General features: G+C 40.8%; 2 pseudogenes; both read right to left on the bottom strand.

Moving 5' to 3' along the window:
- LOC143658121 (nucleoporin SEH1-like) overlaps positions 1 to 14,878 on the bottom strand; it is a 36,732-nt pseudogene extending 21,854 nt beyond the window's left edge.
- A 404-nt stretch (positions 14,879 to 15,282) lies between these two features.
- Positions 15,283 to 16,084, bottom strand: LOC143663305 (microtubule-associated protein RP/EB family member 1 pseudogene; annotated as a pseudogene).
- Positions 16,085 to 19,498: the final 3,414 nt, after the last annotated feature.

The raw sequence follows: 19,498 nt of genomic DNA, 5'->3' as shown, positions 1-19,498 counted from the left end.
TTGTGATCCAGCCCTTGGGGAATCCAGAGGGAGAAAGAAATACCAAAAACAATGAAGACAGGAACAAAATACCAAAACCAGACAAAACAACAACAGAAGAAAAGAAAAAAGAAGAAGTAAAGAGAAAGTAGTAAATACAAAGAGAACCCAAGAGAAGAAAACACATGCTGGAAAAAAAAGTTTAGTATATTCATGCCAAAACTAACAGAACATGATAGCAAAAATTAAGACCCTTATTCAAATCAAGATTGCTTAGCAAGTGTAGAAACTTGAAAGAAATATAATCCATTAAACTTGAAATGTTGGTAAAAAATCATCAGAATGAATTTCACAAATAGATATTAATTTTGTATATTTAAAACATTTTCTAATCTGTTGGTAACAAATTTGATGCTATCCTGTAAAGGTACAAATCTAATAAGCTCCTTTGTGCAATGCTTTCATTTGTAGCAGCTGCAGGCACACCTTTTTCTGTGCATATAGGGTACTGAGAACCAGCTCAAATACACTTCACATAGTATGAATAGCAATTGCAACATACTGTTGAAGAAATATAATCACTGAACATACTATGTAGTTCCTCTGCAAAAATTTTAGAACAACTACAGAATTTTTATAAGTAAAAGGGTTCAAAGAATGTCATATTGTTATTCTTCTGGCATTTTATCACTTACCCATAATATATATTTTAGTAAACTTAAATATTTATAGCTTTGTCATCAAGGTCAAGTTCCAGAGAATATGAATTAATAGAAACAGCTAACTAAGAAAATCCTGGGTCATGGAAGGTTGAAGTCCATTTGCATGCATGATTTTAGCAAAGTCTTAACTGCATTTCAAATTATAGTATGTTTCCGAATTTTGACTTGGAGGAAATTTTAAGCCATGGAATCACATCATAAAAAATATACAAGTATATATTGGAAACATTTTTTTTTAATGATTGCTAATTAAAAACTTAAAAAGGGGGTGGGCCACGGTGGTTCAGCAGGCAGAATTCTCACCTGCCATGCCGGAGACCCGGGTTCATTTCCCAGTGTCTGACCGTGCAAAAAAAAATCCAGCATTTTACTACCAAGTTATAAACGAAGCAATACCAAATATTTAACTTGGCTATAAATTGCACAGTCAAATTACTTTCATTTTACTACTGCTACTTCTTTCACTTCTTTACTAATATTTTTTCAAGTATTACAAGGAAATGACAGAACTGTATTGAATAACAGTATTTATATAAACCAATTCTACAAAGGTAAACAATTTAGCACTCTAGACAATCTTATGAAAATTATTTATTCAGTCTTCAAATTAAAATGATAAAACCTCATCTTTTTAGCATACTGTTTCAGAAAACTAAAAAAAACAAGCCTATATTCTCCCAATGGAATCAAGTGATATTTATCCTCCTCCCCATTATTTACAAGGATGATACCCTTTTCATGCTTAAACTCCTGATTAAGGAATGTTCAAGGACATTAAAAAAAACATTTTGGTGGCAATGCCTCAACAACAAGGCTCTCCATTTATATTTCAAAAGTTTCAAATGGTGCAATAAACTGGCTAACACAAAAAATGAAATATACAGTTGTTCAAAATCCTTTTGGACTGTGTTCAGTAGCCAGCAGGTTGCTGGTGTATCTCGGAAGAGGACACTCGGTGCTAGGGAGGGGAAAAGGAGCTCATTCTCCATTCCCATGTGCATTCCACAAGAAGCAAACTGCAAAGTTTCCCCATTAGCTTGTACTCAGCTGTGCTTTCTGCCAGCAGAGGATCCATTTAATGAATTTTGTATATTTGGAATATTTGAACCTAGGGAAGGGTTTCAGTTCCCCAACTGAGAACTCCTATTGCATGGGATCCTATTACATTTCAAAATACCAGTACATTTCCAGTTGTCCACATGATTAGCTTCCCAAGCCTTACATAGCTATCATCTTCTGAAGATGCTAGTACTGTTTCCATTATATTCCAACTCATTTACCAGACCTGGGAATTATGATTATCAAACTGAGCTGCTACATGGATTTAGAATTTTGTTGGCCCACCAGAGGAATTAATTTTTTTCCTCACAGATTTTAAAGGAAAAATCCTCACATCTTTGGTTGCTATAGCCAGATTATGGAAAGACCTCCCCAAATTTGGAGCAAATGCAATATCATGTACAGAAAGAGTGAAAGTCATAAGCGTCTCTGCTTTTGCATATTTCCTGATGTTTTCATTATACTTAAAAATCCGCATCTTGACCATGGCATTTGGACCACTGTTGTATTAGTTATGATTCTCTAGAGAAACAGAATCAACAGGGAATACTCGCAAATATAAAATTTATAAAAGCATCTCACATGACCGTGGGAATGCAGAGTCAAAAATCTGCAGGGCAGTCTGTGAAGATGATGATTCCCATGGACAAACTCCACAGGAGAGGCTTGCCATCGATGCAGGAATAGAGCCTGTCTCTTCTGAATCTTCTTTAAAAGATTTTCTGCAATTTCATTAAGCATCACTTATTGCAGAAGTCACCCTCCTTTGGCTGATTACAAATGGAATCAGCTGTGGGTACAGCTTACGTGATGGTGATCTAATTCTATGAAATGTCCTCATTGCAACAGGCAGGCCAGCACTTCCCCAATGAGACAAACAGGTACCACAACTTGGCCAAGTTGACACCTGTCCCTAACCATGACAGTCCACCCCTTGTCAACTTGGCACCCTATATATATATATATATAATCCATTAAACTTGAAATGTTGGTAAAAAATCATCAGAATGAATTTCACAAATAGATATTAATTTTGTATATTTAAAACATTTTCTAATCTGTTGGTAACAAATTTGATGCTATCCTGTAAAGGTACAAATCTAATAAGCTCCTTTGTGCAATGCTTTCATTTGTATATATATATATATATATATATATATATATATATATATATATCACCTTAGACCATACTTAATTTCCAAATGAAAACAAATAAGCACACATTTTTTCTTTTACCTGACAATACTCAACTGTCCTGCATATAACTGGAAACACATTAAATCTCTCCAGAATAGAGCACAAATCCTTGGCAACACTCACTCTTAAACTTGATATCTTACAACTTAAATAGTATAACATGAACAAAACAGCATTACAGTACTTGTTTCTGTAACTGATCACGTGGTCGAAGTTCATATTTATCACTACCTTCTTCCACTACCCATTCCATGCTCCCTTTACCCTCAGCAAACACTTCAGCTGGCCATGGTTCTTTGCCTGTTGGGGTGACCCAAACCTTCATTCCTGAAGTTTCAGAGCCATTGGTAGTCCTGCCTGGATTGGGTTCTTGCAGTTCTCCATTCATTTAAATCACAAGGCATTGTGTACTAAAAGACACCCTAGGGGATCTCCTATATTCCAGGAAAATTCACTTTACCTCCATTATGTAGTTGCAGTCCTACTTCCTCCTGATAGTCAGGATCAATCACCCCAGAAAATAATGTAATCCCTTTCTTGTCTTGTTGTTCCAGTGGCATAAGTAGCCCAAAGTGACGAGGTGGCAGTCATAACTTCCAGTTCAGTGGAATCATTGTTGTTTATCCCGGAGTAAGCACTCCCCATTTTGGAACTAAAACCTGTAGACCAACAGAGCTCAGGGTCGCAAGGACAGGAAGCAAAAATTTTCCTAGTGGATCATGAGGGGTAATAGTGAGTAGTAACACTCCCATTTCCACCCTTTGGTTCCTGGACCCATGGATCCTGGCTATGGGAGAAACAGCACCATACAGTGGATGCTGATTCAGAGAATATACAGCTTCCTGGAGAACATTACCCCAGCCTTTCAAGGTATTGCCACCTAATTGGCACAGTAGTTGAGTTTTCAAAAGGCCATTCCACTATTCTATCAATCCAGCTGCTTCTGGATGATGGGAAACATGGTAAGACAAGAGAATTCCATGAGCATGTGCCCATTCCCACACTACACTTGCTGTGAAGTATGTCTTTGATCAGAAGCAATGCTATGTGGAATACCATGATGATGGATAAGGCATTCTGTAAGCCCATGGATGGTAGTTTTGGCAGAAACAAATTGTGCAGGGAAATTAAAGCCATATCCAGAGTATGTGTCTATTCCAGTTAGAACAAATTGCTGCCCCTTCCATGAAGGGATTGGTCCAATGTAATCAACCTGCCACCATGTAGCTGGCTGGTTACATTGGGGGATGGTGCCATATCGGGGGCTGAGTGTGGGTCTCTGCTGCTGGTAGATTGGGCACTCAGCAGTGGCTATAGACAAGTCAGCCTTGGTGAGTGGAAGTCCATGTTGCTGAGCCCATGCATAACCTCCATCCCTACCACCATGACCACTTTGTTCATGAGCCCATTGGGCAAAGACAGGAGTGGCTGGAGAAAGAGGCTGACTGGTATCCACAGAACAGGACCTCTTATCCACTTGATTGTTAAAACCTTCCCCTGCTGAAGTCACCCTCTGGTGTACATTCACATGGGACACAAATATGTTCATGTTTTTAGCCCACTCAGAAAGGTCTATCCACATACTTCTTCCCAAGGCCTCTTTGTCATCAATTTTCCAATTATGGTCTTTCTAAGTCCCTGACCATCCAGCCAAACCATTAACAACAGCCCATGAGTTAGTATACATACGCACTTATGGCCAATTTTCATTCCAAGCAAAATGAACAATCACATGCACTGCTTGAAGTTCTGCCCACTGGGAGGATTTCCCCTCACCACTGTCCTTCAAGGACACCCCAGAAAGGGGTTGTAATGCTGCAGCTGTCCACTTTCGGGTGGTACCTGAATATCATGCTGAACCATCAGTAAAATAGGCCTGAGTTTTCTCTTCCTCAGTCAATTCACTGTAAGGAACTCACCAGGAGGCCACAGATCTGGTCTGGGAAAGAGAAGATAATGTGGCAGGAGTGGAGACCATGGGCATTTGGGCCACTTCTTCATGTAACTTGTTTGTGCCTTAAGTACCTGCTCTGGCCCTATCTCGTATATATCATTTCCATTTTACAATAGAGTGGTGCTGCACGTGTTCAACTTTATGGCTTGGTGGGTCAGACAACACCCAGCAACTAAGGTCTCATGGTAACTTGGAGGCACAAGGTTAAGCATTCAGTCTCTATTAAGGCCCAGTAGCATGCCAAAAGCTGTTTCTCAAAAGGAGAGTAGTTATCTGCAGCAAAGTGTAAGGCTTTGATCGAAAATCATAAGTGTCTGCATTGTGATTGTCCTATAGGGGCCTGCCTAAGGCTCCAAACAGCATCTCTATTTGCCACTGACACTTGCAGCACCATTGGACCTGCTGGATCATATAGTCCAAGTGGCAGAGCTACTTGTACAGGAGCCTACACCAGTCACAGAGCCTCTTCTTGTTCAGGTCCCTACTCAAAATTAGCAAATTTTCTGGACACTCGATAAATGGGCCAGAGTAGCACACCCAAATGAGGAATAGTTTTTGCGAAACTCCAAAAAGACCAAGTAGGTATTGTGCCTCTTTTTTGGTCATAGGAGGGGCCAGATGCAGCAACTTATCATTCACCTTAGAAGGGATATCTTGACATGCCACACACCTCTGGACACCTAAAAATTTCACTGAGGTGGAAGGCCCCTGCATTTTTGTTGGGTTTATCTCCTACCCTCTGGCACATAAATGGCCTTACCAGTAAATCTACAGTAATTGCTACTTCTTACTCACTAGTTCTAATAAACATGATATCATCAATATAATGGGCCAGTGTGATGTCTTGTGGGAGGGCACAACGATCACGGTCCCTGCAGATGAGATTATGACATAGGGCTGGAGAGTTGATATACCTCTGAGGTAGGACAGTGAAGGTATATTGCTGACCTTTCCAGCTGAAAGCAAACTATTTCTGGTGCTCCTTACTAATAGCTATTGAGAAAAAAGCATTTGCCAGATCAATAGCTGCATACCAGGTACCAGGGGATGTATTGATTTGCTCAAGCAATGATATCACATCTGGAAGAGCAGCTGCAATTGAAGTTACCACCTGATTGAGCTTACGATAATCCACTGTCATCCTCCAAGACCTATCTGTTTTCTGCAAGGCCAAATGGGAGAGTTGAATGGGGATGTGGTGGGAATCACCACCCCTGCATCCTTCAAGTCCTTAAGAGTGGCAGTAATCTCTGCAATCCTTCCAGGAATCCGATATTGCTTCTGATTTACTATTTTCCTTGGTAGGGGCAGTTCTAGTGGCTTCCACTTGGCCTTTCCCACCATAATAGTCCTCATTGTATGATTTAGAGAGCCAATGTGGGGATTCTGCCAGTTGCTCAGGATGTCCTTACCAATTATACAGTCTGGGATTGGGGAAATAACTACAGAATGCATCTGGGGCCCACTGAACCCACTGTGAGATGGACCTGAGCTAAAATTCCATTGATCACCTGGCCTCGGTAAGCCCCCACTCTGACTGGTGGACCAGAGTTACGTTTTGTGTTCCCTGCGATTAATGTCACTTCTGAAGCAGTGTCTAATAATCCCTGAAATATCTGATCATTTCCATTTCTCCAATGCACAGTTACTCTGGTCAAAGGCTGTCAGTCTCTTTGGGGAAAGTTTGGAGGAAAATTAGCAGTATAAATTTGTGGCAGTGTAATGGGGTTCTCCCTCAAAGGGACCTGGCCTCTCCTTCATTCGAGGGGCTCTTGGTCTGTAAACTGTTTCAAATCTGGAAATTGATTAAGGGGCCATGACTCTGTGTTTTTTTAATTCAGGTTAGACTTCTGTTCACTTGACCTAGAACTCTTTTGTTTATGCAGCTCAAACAAGAATTTAGTAGACTACTCTTCTATTGTATTTCTAGGTACCCCATGATTTACTAGCCAATACCACAAATCTCTGTGAGTCATTTAATTTTGATGCCTGCTTTGAGTTTGCTGTCTATTATAATAGCCACATACACCCTGTCTTTGGCGATTAAGTGCTGCCACCTGACTTCTGCCAACCTAGGATCCCCTCATCCCCATTGTGTTTAAGGATTCAAACTCTGTGACAGCAGTTCCTACACTAATATCTGACCTACAGAGAAGTGCAACCACAGAGCTCTTTAGGGATGATGGTGCTAGTCTCACAAATTTTTCTCACTGTTCTGGTAAAATGTGCATCCTCCAGACATTCCTGGGGTTTAAGAGCAGGTTTTGCATGATAAATGCACTCTAACATTCCAATCTCTCTACGCCTCTGGATTCCCTCATCTACATCACACCAGGGCAGTTCTGGCATTTCAACCTCAGGTAATGGTGGCCACCTTTTGATCCATGTTTCAACCAACCATCCAAACAAACTGTTAATACCTTCCCTAACCCCTTGAGCTATAACAATGAATGCATAATCTCTGCTTAGTGGGCCCATATCAATAAATTCAGCCTGATCCAGCCTTATATTCCTCCTACCATTATCCCACACCCTTAAAATCCATTGCTACACATATTCCCCTGATTTATGTCTATATAAATTGGAAAAATCACACAGTTCTTTTGGAATATAACCTTTAAGGGCCTGCTGGGACATTTGTCCAGATAAGTCTGGAAGAAATGAGGGGTGGTGGGGGTGGGTCATGAAAAGAATTAGAAATATCTTCCAAGCCATTTGCTTCAGGGCCTTCATTTGCAGTTTCATTGGTGAAACAGAATTAATCACTCTAGAGCTAATCCTTTCAGGAGGAGATTGGTTGGCCAATTCCTCAAGGCAGGCTGGAGGTGGAGTAGATATGTCCTAAGGCCAACTATTATAGGGTTATCTACAGAAGACTCAGCATGATCTAGGGTTTCAACCTCACCCCTGACATCATTTTCAATCCATATGCCACCATCCCATTTTTCAGGGTCCCACTCCTTTCCAATCCATGCCCTCACTTTAACAGCATACACCATGCAAGATTGAGATCTCAGCTTACATTGTAAAGTTGCTACTCTAATAATAAGATTCTGAGTCTAATTTTCAGAGATCTCAAGTCTACGGCTACAGGAAATAAGATTTTCCTTCAGGATACTCATGGAAACTTCTACATCTGTCAGACGGTGCTTAAGCTTCTCATTTGAAGCCTTAAGCCCATCCCTTTCACTCATTAATGTAGCCAGTGTATCTAACAACAACCAACCAACATCTCTATACTTCTTATTTCTACAAAATTCTGTAAAGGTGTCAAAAACATTATCCTCCAGAGCCTGGCTTCATACAAGCCAAGCATTAGGAGAATTGAATGGTGATATTTTGACAACTCTTTTGCCAACTCAGTCCATGGATTGGGAGTGTCATTCTGATTACCAGAACTAGAGTCCTTAGTGTCTATGAGTCCAGTCAGAGTAGAAAACCATTCATAAAAACCCATTTTAAGATTTTGTTTCTTAAGAACCACTCCTGGTACCAAGATGTATTAGGGTTCTCTAGAGAAACAGAATCAACAGGGAACACTCACAAATATAAAATTTATAAAAGTGTCTCAGGTGAATGAGGGAATGCAGAGTCCAAAATCCACAGGGCAGGCTGTGAAGACGATGATTCCGATGGACAAACTCCACAGGAGAGGCTTGCCACCGAAGCAGGAATAGAGCCTGTCTCTTCTGAATCCTCCTTAAAAGGTTTTCTGTGATTACATTAAGCATCACTGATTGCAGAAGACCCTCCCCTTTGGTTGATTACAAATGGAATCAGCTGTGGATGCAGCTGATGTGATCATGATCTAATTCTATGAAATATCCTCATTGCAACAGACAGGCCAGCACTTGCCCCACCAGACAAACAGGTACCACAATTTGGCCAAGTTGACCCATGAACCTGACTATGACAACTGTTATCACTTCCTGCAGCTATCATGGGAGAATGAGCACAGGAGCTTAAAGAGTTCCAGCAAATACAACTACAGCTTAGTGTATGTGACACACTGTGCTTCAGGGACCACTGACTGAAGTTCATAACATCTGGTGCCTCATATATTCTCATGATATGATCTGCTGAACAGGTTGCTAACATAAGACCCATATGCTTGGGGGGCAAATGTCACATCGCAGAAACTCATGTTCTCCTAGCCACTGAAGTTGTTCTCTTTGTAGAATTGGTTTATATTAATGATATTATTCAATACTCAGTGACTCTGTCCTTGCAGTTTATCATTCGATTCTCCTACTATTTCTTCCCAAACAGCCACTGTTCCATCAAAGGAATTGGAAGTTAAAACCTGTCCAAACTCAGGGTGGGCCCACGTCACATACCACACAGATCCACTGTCTTCCCATTAGCAGTCCAATGCCAATCTCCACTTTCACTTTTATGCCAGACCTTGACGCTCTGGTCCCTGGAGCAGGTCACCATCCGCAGCCCGTGGAAGTGGAAAGACATATTATGGATGAGATCCTTGTGATCCGCCATGATGGTGCACGCCAGAACATCACCCCTGAGGGGCCCTGTACCCCCCAGGAAGGAGCCTGTGCCCTGCACATCAGAACAGACTGATGCAGACTAGCCATCAGCAGAGGCCACTGTCGCCAACAAGAGATTCTTTTTGATTATGAAGAGAGACCAGTGAGTCCTCTAAGAATAATGAAAGGGAGTATTTTATAGCTAAGCACATGATTTTTGTGTTAATTAAAAAAATTTTTTTAAAATACCAAGAAAAATAAAACAGTAAACAAACACAAACATTCATACCTTTTGATCATTCCATCCTACATATACAATCAGTAATTCACAATATCATCATATACTTGCATATTCATCATCATGATCATTTCTTAGAACATTTGCATCTATTCAGAAAAAGAAATAAAAAGAGAACAGAAAAAAATTCATACATACCATGCTCCCCACCCTTCTACCGATCACCAGGATTTCACTCTATATTTATTTATCTATTTTATTTTATTATTTTTTTTTACATGGGCAGGCACCGGGAATCAAACCCGGGTCCTCAGGCATGGCAGGCAAGCACTCTTACCTGCTGAGCCACCATGGCCCGCCCAACTCTATATTTATTTTAACATTTGGTCTGCCTAGTATTCATCTTTGTTCCATATGTTTTACTCATCTGTCAATAAGGCAGATAAAAGGAGCATCAGACACAAGTTTTTCACAATCACACAGTCACATTGTGAAAGCTATATCATTATACAATCATCTTCAAGAAACATGACCACTGGAACACAGCTCCACATTTTCAGGCTGTTCCCTCCAGCCTCTCCACCACATTTTGACTAACAAGATGATATCTATTTAATGTGCAAGAACAACCTCCAGGATAACCTCTTGACTCTATTTGGAATCTCTCAGCCATTGACACTCCACTTTGTCTCATTTCACTCTTCCCCCTTTTAGAGAAGAAGGTTTTCTCAATCCCCTGTTGCTGAGTCTCAGCTTATTCTAGGATTTCTGTCCCACGTTATCAGGAAGGTCCATACCTCTGGGATTCATGTCCCACATAGATAGCGGGAGGGTGGTGAGGTTGCTTGTTGCATTGACTGGAGATAGAGGCCACATCTGAGCAACAAAAGAGTTTCCCCTGGGGGTGACCCCCAGGCCTAACTTTAATTAGGCTTGATCTATCCTTTGTGGGGTTACAAACCCCAAAATTGGGGGCTCAGCCTATAGCTTTGATTGTCCACACTGCTTGTGAGAATATCAAGAATTCAACTTGGGGAAGTTGAATTTTCCCCCTTTCTCACCATTCCCCAAAGGGGACTTTGCAAATACCCCTTTATTCACTGTTCAAATCACTCTGGGATTTATAGGGGCATTACTGTGGACAAAACAACAAAATCTCATGTCCTACCCAAGGTTCCATGAATTTATGGTGTTCAGTTAAGCTGTCTACATAAGTTCTATTAGGAAATGCACTGATCAAAATATAAATTTTGTACCAAATAAACATTTCTTGCTCTAGTCTCACACAGAAGGCAAAATTTTAAAATATTAACTACCATCTATTTTCAGCACCCTGCAGTAATGGCATTCCTTTGTTCTTCCTCATGCAAAAGCATTTTTAAAATTTGTACATTTAGTCACTATCATTATACATTCTAGGCATTCCTAAATTATATAAGTGCATGATTTTAAGTGAAGAATCCAGCTGTTGCTCTGCTGGTCCAGGCAGCTAATACTCTTCTCGTTACTCCGCTGGACCTGGTTCATCAGATTATCACAAAGCCTTCCTCTTTGGCATAGAGTGAAAGTGACAGCCTGGGTGGAGGTCAGAGACACACAGCAGAGACAGAGACATGACATCGGCAGTTGGGGAAGGAAGATTCATTAGCAGAGGGGCAGCATGGAGAGTTGACTCAAGAAATCAACTCCCACCTGTAGGAGCAAGGGTTAAAACAAGAACTGCAGAATTTGTTGAGAAAAGCTGGTATCAGAGTGGTGGCCGTAGTAATCTGTGGAGATTCTTATTTGCTTAATGGAGAACAGTCTGGGAGAGAGAGATGTTTGTTTTGTCTTAGCCCCAGGTTCTTTATGGTCTTCCTAAAGTAAGCACACTGTATTTTTGCCAGGTACATGCATGCTCTTTGTCACGTGAACCCTACAGTACATAAGCAGGAACTAGTTAAGAATAAAGTTGTCTTGTTGTCACTGAGCTTCAGACCCCCTGATCTCATCTGTCTTGCTCATCATTCCATAATATCCTTTGCGTTCTGCTCCAACGTGGAAGCAACATCTGGCACCCAACGTGGGTACAAAGAAGAAGACTCTAAAACAATATTAAGGAATCAAGCAAAAGTCTCTGTTAGAGGTACATGTGTCCAGAATAGAAGAGGACCTGTGTTATATTGGTAACATAAGCCAGATTGGTAAAGTAGGCATTTTCCTTGTAGCATCAGGGTAACGGGTAATCATAATAAGTGGCTGGAGGAGTATGTTTTTATGTTTGTGTGTTGAAAACATTGTTAGGGTGCCATTACAAAAATAATGTTTTGATGACATTCAAGAGTTATTTGTATTTTGAAGAAAAAGGCTTTGTGGATAAAGCAGAGAAGAGCCTAAGGCAGACTCCCTATAGTGAGACGAGAGACATTGAGGGAAAAGGAGTGAATAAAGTTCTGAGCTGAAAACATTTTTCCATAACAATACAGAGGCCACATGGGGCAACAACAGAAGGGAGTTTAGGAAAAATAAAGAAAGTAGGTTTTATTGTTAGGAAGAAAATAGTAAAGGGAAATAGTTAATAACACAAGGATGACACAGTCAGGAAATACAGCCAGGGAAAAGGTAACTCTAGTTGGGAAAAAGAGGCTAAAAAAGCTTCTTCAAAAAAGGAGCTATTTCTCAAAAAACAAGATAGAAAGATTGAGGGAATATTTGGAGTAATTAAAGTAGAGAAAGGACAGACAAAACGAGGATATGGAGACTATGTTAGAAGATCCGAAGAAATCTTTAAAATAGAAATACAGAAGTGTGAATCTGAGGCAAGGGAAAAGGACAGTAAATAAATAACTTAAGTTGGGATACATAATTACAAAAATTTCACCTCAATATGGGATGCAAATAGCTCCAGAAAAGATTCAAAATTCATTAAATCAGTTATGGTTCCTCTGGTCGCTTGTCTTGTGGGGATATTTCAAGATTCCACAACATTTCACAAGTTAACTCATATTAATAGTAAAGGGCTGTGCACTCCCATTCGCATCAGGGGTTAATCCCCTTGAGGTCAAAAGGCAAATGAATTGTGGCAAATGGATGTAACTCATATTTCACATTTTGGTAAAATGCAATACGTACATATTATCATAGACACCTTTTCTCATTTCATCTGGGCTACTGCAAAATCCGGAGAATGTTTCTGACATGTTTGATCACATTTACTTAATGCTTTTGCTGTTATGAGATGCCCTCAATCTATTAAAACGGACAATGGTCCTGCTTATACAGGAAAGCAATTTCATAAATTTTGTACTACTTTTCATATTACTCATATCACAGGAATTCCACATAATCCCTCTGGGCAAGGAATGATTGAACAAGCAAACTGGACACTAAATTCTATGCTCATGTAACAAAAAGGGGAAGATGATGATAGGGAGGATGATGTTGTGAAAATAAGTACACCTACAGATCAATTAGCAAAAGCACTATTTACTTCAAATTTTTAAAACATTTATGATAATTCATCACAGACTCCTGCAGAAAAACATTTTAGTAATTTGGAAAAAAATTGATATGACTCAAACAGAACTACAGCTGCAGCCAATCTATTGGAAAGATGTTAAGGATGATTTATGGAAACCAGGCATGATAAAGGTGTGGGGAAGAAGATTAGCTCTTACCATTACAGATGATGGAAACTCGGTTTGGATTCCCTCAAAAAGAATAAAACCCAGACATGCTGACTCTGATGAAAATAACTAAATGGGTAATGTACATTATAGGACATAATTATACTTATTGGGTTTATATTCCTAACCGACCTCTGCTGGAGGCCCTAACATGGACAGATCCAACTTTACCAATATATCTGAATACTAGTTTAAGATTCCCAGGTCCAGTAGATTCAAGGCTTCCAAAACTACTTAAGGAAGAGGGAAGAATGGTGTCAAATTTATGTCTTCCATTTTTAGAGAAAGACCCATATGCATAGATAATGAACTACCGTGTATAACAATAAGTATTTGAATTACGTGGTTTAAGTTTAAGAATGATTCTCATAATTACCTTTATGTATATACTTCTTTAAACTCTACAGAATCAAATGATACTTGCCTATTAGATGGGAAAGAAAGTTGGAATGGATGGCAGTTATGTCATATGGATTGAGCAGTTATCATAATTAATGATTCCTATGGAATTGCAAGAGATGCACCCCCTGTGGAGCCTCCCATCTCTAACTCAGAGATAACTGAGACTATATGGACAGGCAAGTTAAATCAGAGTTTAATACAAAGAAGATGATTATACCAAATCCATGGGATGATAAATACAACATTAGTCAGAGAAATTTATATAAAGTTTTCCTGAGAATTGCAAGAATTATTCTCTATTCACTTGTCTCTAAGCATTTATGTTACAGGAAATAAGACGATTAAAGCAGCAAGGAGAAGAAGAGGTATTTGGCTGCTGGTGCACATATCAAGACCTTGGCGATCCTCTCCAGAAACATGAATCCTAACCCATTTGACAATGGAATATCTAAAAAGGACTAAGAGACTAACTGGACTCATTGTTGCAGCTGTCATTGGAATCATTGGAATTATCATTGTGGCTGCGGTTGATGGATCTGCATTACATCAAACTATACAGACACAGAATTAAGTTAGAGACTGGCATAGAAATGCCAGTGAACTGTGGCATAGTCAATCTCATATTGATGAACAAATTAATATTAGATTAAATGATACAGAAATAGCATTAGTTCCTATTGAAGATCAAATGTATAATTTACATCACTTTTTGACTACTATAGGCTTAGGTTTGGGGCTGTTTATACTGTTTCTCTTCCTCCTCAGCTGCGTTAAACAACAAATGTTCAAAGCAGAAAGCTGCAACACTAAGTAAAGCCACACTAACAGTATAATCCTGGTAAAGACCCCTGGCTCTCTCCTGAATCAAAGTCAGAGAGCTTGACTGGCAGCCAATGACAGTTAAGACCCTTTCTTCAGAGCTTAAGTGCAACCTAAGACAGGCAAGTCACCTTGGCTAATAAAATAAAAAGGGGGAAATGTAGAAGCAAGGGTTAAAACAAGACCTGCAGAATTTGTTGAGAACAGCTGGTATCAGAGTGGTGGCAGTAGTAATCTGTGGAGATTCTTATTTGCTTAATGGAGAACAGTCTGGGAGACAGAGAATGTTTGTTTTGTCTTAGCCCCAGGTTCTTTACAGTCATCTTAGAGTAAGCACAATGTATTCTCACCAGGTGCATGAATGCTCTTCGTCACATGAACCCTACAGTATATAAGCAGGAACTAGTTAAGAATAAAGTTGTCTTGTTGTCACTGAGCTTCAGACCCCCTGATCCCATCTGTCTAGCTTGTCATTCCTTAATATCCTTTGCGCTCGGCTCCAACGTAGAAGCAACACCCGCCTGCCTGGATTCAAGCAGAGGTTTTAAAGGGAGTTGTAGGTAGAGTTAGGCAAATTTCTCACCGGTGGGTCCTTGGAAGTTTGGCCAACTTCCACTGGTGAAAACACTGCCTTAGTTCTGCAAGATTGTAACCGCGGGAGGGGAAATGTTGGGGCAAAGGGTCTTATCCTAAGAATGCTGTAAGGTCGTAAAGCCGCAGGGCAGATGTTTATGCACAAGGGTTTATCATGGGAGTGTGGGGGAGCCCGAGAGACTTGAGATGTTGATTCTCTGTGTCAGTATCCTCATCTTTGCTTGTTTCTCCAGTTAAGCTCTGGCATAGAGTATGTCCAGAAGCCTCTGTAATACAGTGTCATTTTCTCCCTCCTTCTCCTGACAAATCAATTCAATGTTCCTTAGTTTTCCAAAGTAGAAATCTCTTCTTCTCCAAGTCTTTGACGGCAAGTTTCAATACATTCAATACATTGACCTGCTGCATCACTTCAGCAGCTTCATCATTCCCATCACCCACTCCAGGTGTCACCACACCTGGGCCAGCTTTCGGAGTTGGCAGTAGCTCTCTGTGTTGAAATGGGCCTCTGTGGAGCTGCCCTGCTGGAACCGAGAGGTTTCTTTGGTTTATTCAGAGCTGGAGCAACAGGGAGGGAGCCAATTGCCTAGATACAGGATCATAGATAGTCTTTTCCATCAAAGTTTGTGTCAAAAAACTTCTTGAACCACTGAACGAATTCAAAATTACCCTGAAACTTTCCTTTCATTAATCTGTCCACAGGAACTATTTTGTCAATACCCATTTCTCTCAAAACCTACTGGCAGTATTTTGAAGTTCTGGATGTATTCATGTTCTAACTTGGCTTGGAATTTCACTTTCTTCAAGGCGGTGGAGACAGGGGACAGCATGTCTATAAACTAATAACAGGTAGTCCCTGTGCACAATTTCAATCTTTGTCAAATTCAACTGCAGAAACTCGGTGATGTAGCCAGCACATCATGTCGACTTAGGTTATCACTGGTCACTGATGTCGAGTACAGGTTCACTGCCATGTTCTCTCAGTGGGACCCAGCCACTACCTGTGCCTGCTCAGGTTCCGTGTTGGCATCTTGGTCTCTTTCAAGCTGCCGGACCTGACCATCCCCTACCCTGTGTGATGATCACACACACACACACACACACACACACACACACGCCCCACCCCGTTACATGATGTAAAGGCTCCTCATTGTCTGCCTCCTCCTGTTACAGAGAGAGCTTCACATGTGCTCATTTAGGTTAATGACTTTCCTTTTCTGGGCGTCCGTTTTTCCTGGCTATAAAAAGGGAGAGAAAGGGGGAGCTGAGCATATTGACTTTGAAAGGCCCTTCCAACTCAAGACTCCTGTAGGGCTAGGTCGATGACAGGTGTCCAGTAGGTATCTGTCCTCATCATCGTCTTCAACATGACTGTCCTCGTCCTCCCCCTCCTCCTCCTCTACCTAATGGCAGCAAAAACGCCACCTTCGCAGGAGTGCTGGGAAAATCCGCGAATGTGAGGACACACACAGGAAAGTACTTGGTAAACTGTAAAGTTCTGTGAGGAGGCTTCAAGGACCACTAAGATGATTTTGATAATTAGTATCATTACCAATGCCTACTATTCCCTTTAGCTCCCTTCTTCAGGGACAAACCCAGAAAACTTTCTGGAGTACCTGTTTTACCAAATGAGAGGTAATTCCCACAGTTCCCTCCCAGAGGCATTCCTAGCTTGGGACTAATTAGGGAGTCCCAGGCTCCAGGCTCCCCAGGTTGTTAGGGCTGCCACTGCCTCCAGTTCTTCCTCCTCACGGATTCTCCCTTGCTTGTCCTAATATGTCTAGAATCTTAGGACTTGAGTCTGGGAACAGTATACAGTATTGAGTCAAGATTGGAAGAAATGGCTGTCTCACAAGATTAGATCAGCATTAAACCATGACTTTTTGGGGTACACAGTACTTTCAAACCATCAAGGCATAATCATAAGTAGGCGTAGCTTCTCCTTTGCAGGAATAAGTTTCATAGGGGCTAAACCCAAGATCGAGGGCTCAGCCTAATGAATTGGTTGTCTGAACTTGTGAAAGTCTCAGGAATTCCCCAGATGGGGAAGTTTATTATTACCTCCTTTCTCTCCTGTCCCCCAAGGTGACTTTGCAAGTACATTTTTATTCTCTGCCCCAATTACTCTGGGATGTATCAGGGCATCACACTAACTTGTATAAACCAACAAGATCTCACTCCATATTCAAGGTTTCATTGTAATTATAGTGTTTGAATAAATTGGCCCTACACATTAAATTAGCTAATGCGCTACCAAAAATATAAATTTTGTACCAAATAAATATCCCTTCCTTTGGTCTCACACAGAAGTTTGAATTTTAAAATAGAGACTACCTCATCCTTTACCCTGTATTTTGATTTACCTTAGTCTTATCCAGATCAGCTTCATTCCTATCTCTAATTAAAGTCTGATCACATTTTTGACTTTTTAAACAGTTGCTGTATGGGTAATGCTGACTTTCACAGCTTCAGAGCTCTAACTCCTGAGTCTCAGGTGTTACATAAATACCTAAAGTTTCCTGGAATGGCCAGGTTATACACAAGTAGTTCAATACCTCAGAATTTAGAAATAGTTACAACTCCAGAAGAGATATGGTTCCTGTTAGAGTTTACAGTGTAGGAACCTTTATAAATAGGTCCCAACTTGATAACCCATCTTCTTGACTTTAATTCTCTGAGTTTGTATATTATCGTTAGTCCACATGAGTGAGACATGATAGCATTTGCCTTTAGTTTCTGACATTTCATTCAACATACTGTCCTCAAGTTTCATTCACCTAGTTGCATGCCTCACAACTTCATTCCTTCTTGCAGCCACTCAGTCATTCCTCTGTCAACGTAGGTTTGGGTTCAATGTACCTTAGGCTACCTTCATCCACTGCAAATTGTAAGCACTGCCATTATAAGTAACATTGTGCAAATGTCCATTAGTGTCTCCACTCTCAGTTCCTCCAAGTAGATACCTAGCAATGAGGTTGTAGGATCATATGGCAATCCCTGCCCCCACTCCCGGTTCCCCCAGCCTCCTGTGGAAATCCCACACTGCTCTCCAGAGGAGCTGCACCACTCTGCTTGCCTACTGACAGTGAATAGGTACACATCTCGTCCTCCACATTTTCTCCAGCATTGTTCATTTTTAAACAGATTTATTTGCACATCATACAATCCAATCTGGTCAACTCTTAATTATCATCAAAGAGGCTGAGTAACTTTCCCAGAGTATTTTACTTTTGGGGAATGTAGGAGTATTTTCACTTGCCCAAGGTAGCTCAGTAAGGAATAGAAATGTGACTCAAACATGGGTCTAACTGATAAGTCAGAGCACAGGGGTTTGATAGGTAAAGGCAATGAGAATGAAGGCTTCAATTCTTAGCATTTCTACCATGGGCCCAGGTCCCACTCCCTTCTCCCCAGGGGCTGATTACAGCCCTAGAGAAGGCTGGAAAAGGAAACAGGTCCTTATACTCTTTCTCTCCATTCTTGGGTGTTGCTTTCTCCTGCCCTGTCCCCAAGGTCTTCTACCTAATAGAGCTCTTATTGACAATGTTCAGGGAATTCCATCTTGGCATTCCCACTGGGGACAGACACTGTGGAGGAAGGATGCATAATCCCCAGATGTGGGAGAAAACCCCTCCTCAGCTCTCCTAGAAATATCTTGTAAGGAAGCAGGACCACAAAGCCTTGGCAACTTGGTTTACTGGAGGAGATTGGGGTGGCAGGGGATCCCTGTCCCTCTATCTATGTGGAGGGACCCAAAAGGAATGGTCTACAGGAGCCAAGACTGGCCTATATAAGTGTAGAGAGCCATACCATGGAGTAAAGGTCAGAGCTCTAGCTCTCAAATCCTTGGAAACCTAGAAATTTTCTGGAGACTGAGTAGCCTGGAATTTCACCTCACAGGACTCAGTTACTCAAGGGTTTTCTTGTACAACTCTTGTTCTTTAATATCTACTGATGGCATTTCAGTGAATTGTTTCTGTGGATATCTGAAAGGTGAGATGGTCAGTGGGTCACTAGAAATTGAGGCATGATTAAAATACAATCTCCTGATCTCAGGTATTTCCTTATCTTGCTGGAAAGATATATTTGGGGCAGGACAATGATGGTCATGCTGTGAGAAGCCTGTGATGACTGTAGGGATTATGAGGATAATTAGGGCTATCTCCCTGCCTCTGCCAAACACGACTCTACCCTCCTAACCTTTAGAATTTAAGACATGGCCTGGCCTGGCAGAATCTCCAAGACTGTGTGTGTGTGTGGGTGGGTATGTGTGTGGTATTTTAATGACTAAATAATGCCTTCCATTCCATAGGTTTCAAGGCTGACACAGAATGGGGAGCTTTCACAAAGATTTAACAGATCCAAAAGGATAACAATATCCAAATTTT

This window comes from Tamandua tetradactyla, chromosome 2, assembly GCF_023851605.1.
Source record: "Tamandua tetradactyla isolate mTamTet1 chromosome 2, mTamTet1.pri, whole genome shotgun sequence".
In the NCBI taxonomy this organism is placed as follows: Eukaryota; Metazoa; Chordata; class Mammalia; order Pilosa; family Myrmecophagidae; genus Tamandua; species Tamandua tetradactyla.
The sequence above is the reverse complement of the archived record's forward strand: the minus strand, read 5'-3'. Positions and strand labels throughout refer to the sequence as shown.